This window comes from Polyodon spathula, unplaced genomic scaffold, assembly GCF_017654505.1.
Source record: "Polyodon spathula isolate WHYD16114869_AA unplaced genomic scaffold, ASM1765450v1 scaffolds_491, whole genome shotgun sequence".
NCBI classification, from domain to species: Eukaryota; Metazoa; Chordata; class Actinopteri; order Acipenseriformes; family Polyodontidae; genus Polyodon; species Polyodon spathula.
The window spans coordinates 1-3,360 of NW_024471982.1; the positions used below are offsets into that span (position 1 = coordinate 1).

Here is a 3,360-nt window from a genome sequence, read left to right on the forward strand (position 1 = left end):
AAAATAATACATTTCAGTATTTAGAATTTAATTTTCTATCTCTATATTTTTTTTTTATTTCACCAGACAAGGGAAACACCGTAGTATATTTAGTTAAGAATCCACTTTCTCTGAATAATTGTACTGGAGATGAGCGATCTTTAAAACAGAGTAGTGTTGACAAATTTGTCAAATTGAAACAAAGCAAGACTAGACCTTAAACTGATATACAGATATATATTAGTATATATATATATATATATATATATATATATATATATATATATATATATAGATAGATACTATATATAGATAGATAGCGCCTTCGCGTATAGAAGGCACTGTAAGATAAGATTCATGTTATCAGTCAGAGTGGCCGCAAGCGTCAAGTAATTCAATTTAATACGGTGCCAAAAATTACTGAAACAACTGGTCTAATGCTACAAGCATTCATGTGACGGCCTAACACGACTACGGATTGTGGCAGCACAAGAGTGCCACCAAATAATGTACTCGGTCGGTGGGCAATGTCAAATGTAAACCTTACAGTTGTGGTTTGGGTTTACGGAACACACAAACCCAAAAGCAACGCCCAATGTAGTTGCGGTTGGACAATAAACCGTTATTTGGCATACACTGTTTGGGACAAAAAGTTCATCATAATTTAATTACACGTGCACAACCTGGAAAATAAATGCACACAAAAAACGTGCGAAAAAAACAGGACCGTCCTGGATATCTATTTTAATACCAGGCAATATTTGTACTTGTAAGTGTAACACCTCTTATATATAATAATAATAATAATAATAATAATAATAATAAATAATAATAATAATAATAATAACTTCATGCTGCGTTTAAAAAAATATATTGAAATTTATCAAGTGTGTTCAAGTATTTTAATCGCCCAGTTCTAAACGTATCGCCGCTTGAAGCCAGTCTCCCACGGTACCATTTAAATTTAGCTCGCTTCCTACTCAGACTCCCATTGGTCTATAACCGACTTGTGGGTGGGAACCACCCATTTCGTAGTTCAGCTTCTGCTGCGTTTATTGGATGGTGTGTTGGCAACGCCGTGTATATAAACAATGCGGCATATATTTACAGCTCATTTCCTCAGGAAAAAGCGTGAGTAAAGTAGTCCGTTTGCCTTTTGCTTATAATTACATACGGAAAACATTTTTGTATGTTAAAGCGATATCCGCTCTAGGCACTCAACAACTTATAGGATATCCTAAACCGCGATGCTCGTAAAATAACATAAAAAAATTTTTTTAAAACAATTTTTTAGAAAAAACAACAGGCTGTGATCCGCATGCGGAAATGTATTGAGGACCTAAAGACTTTTAGCTCGGGATTTAAAAAAGGCTTGGATTTTAAACTATTGTATCCAGATAGTATGTACGGAAAAAAGTGTTGAAATCCAGTGGTATGCAGGGAGTACGGTTTGTTCTGTGGTAACTTTTTAACTCCGAATCTGGGTTAACTTTTAAAGTTTTAAACAAAAGCTACTAAAGACAAAAATAAGAAAATGGAGTTTAAAGTGGAGGCTCACCGGATTATGAGTATCTCGTTGGGGAAAATCTACAATTCGAGAGTCCAGAGAGGGGGGATCAAGCTCCACAAGAACCTTCTCGTCTCCCTCGTTCTCCGGAGCGCCCGGCAGGTGTACCTCAATGATTACTACCAGAGTGTGTGCCTCAACGCGCAGCAGCACTGGGGCCAGCATGAGGAAGTCATGGACTCTAACCAGGCAAAGAGCACCTCTGAACGCGTGGGGTACACGGCCACAACCCCTGCTGATCCTGCAGCAACTACCGCCAGCGAACCCGGGCTACCTGCGGAGAACACGCCGCCGGAGATGACCATCGATGTTGAAAGTTTCACGGAAAGCCACGCCGCAGCACAGACAGAGGAGGAGGTAGCTGAAGCAGACTGCACAGAGCGGAAAGAAGACAAGGGCTCTGGCTCGGGACTGCAGGAGACAGCAGTCCTCGGAACCGAAAGGCGACGCGGCTCCGGCCTCTAGTCCAGCCAAATGCTATTCCGTTATGACTGAGCCACCTAGTGCCTGCTAAGCAAATCGGGCAACCTAAGGGGGAGGAAGAGAAGAATCCCACAGCATGACGAGGGCGGTTATGGGGAAGAAGTCAGATGCAGACAGAGGTGGTTGACGGAGACATGGTGACAGAAACGCAGTTGGATAATCAACCGGCGGCTTCCTGTAGTTAGAAAGAGGTAGAAGCAGCGAGGAGAAAACACCACAGCCAGTGTCTCCGGTTAAAAAAAACAAAGCGGGCCCCGTCTTCAAACGCGCACAGGCTGAGGAGGAAATGGACACCGCAAACGTCTCCCAATTTAATTACCATCTTCGGCTCCAGTTTCTCTGGATTTGTTGAGCACAGACGGTACACAGACGGAGGCGGGGGGCAGAGATTCTGGAGCAGGACAGATATGCTGTGATCAGGTTCTAAAAAACCTCAACCGTGTGGACTACGGTGATCGTGGCTTTTTTATGGACATGTTTTAATGAAATTGGGATAAAACACACCGTGTTGGAGGTATCGGTTTGACTGCGCCGTCCCCGCGGAATGTTTGACGAACCACGTGGAAAGAGGACGAAAACGGGGTTTTCCCGTTGCAGTCGGGAATGCAACTGTGTGTGTTGTAACTTTGATGACTGTTACATGGTTTTGTTTTCAAGCTTTTGAATATGTTTAAAAAAAAAAAAAAAAAAAAAACATTTTCCTCGTTTATCGGAAATACTTTGCACAAAACTAAGGGAACCACTGTGTTTGGTAGACAAGATCATATAAAACCTGACCAAAGTGGGTTGAGGGCGGGGGGAGAAGGCCAGCCCTTAGTAATTTTGTACATCTACTCCAAGTTAAACGGTGAGCAGCATTTACCAATACAAAAATATTCATCTTGTGTGCTCTTGAGCAGAATCGGTGCTAGTATTTAACTCTGCATTCAGCATCTCGTGCGTTTCCGAGACGTGGCCGCGTTGAACTGTATATACAGGTTTATATGGAAATGTGTCTTTTATAAAGACGTGTTTGACTTTGTATACTGTGTTTTTATTTTTCTACATTTTATGTATTTTGCGCTTAACGATGCCATTGCTACGTGTATCCTGTACACACGTAATAAAAACAACGTTTTTGAAAAAGTCTAGTTTCCAGGTCCAATTTTTCTGTAACTGAAACAAAAGGGACGGTGCACAAGCTGGTAACGAAGCTGAAATGAAACTGTGGGGGAGGGGTCATGTTGTCTTCTCAGGACAGTACTTTTGAGTGCCAAATGTTTCTTAAGAGCTTTGCTGGGAGAGCAAATGTGAAAATTAATTCGGGGCTATGTAATCTCTCAAATTAGACC

The 3,360-nt window shown here is 41.6% G+C and overlaps 1 pseudogene; it reads left to right on the top strand.

Moving 5' to 3' along the window:
• The first annotated feature begins 1,464 nt into the window (after nt 1-1,464).
• LOC121308168 lies at nt 1,465-2,649 on the top strand (annotated as a pseudogene).
• Nucleotides 2,650-3,360: the final 711 nt, after the last annotated feature.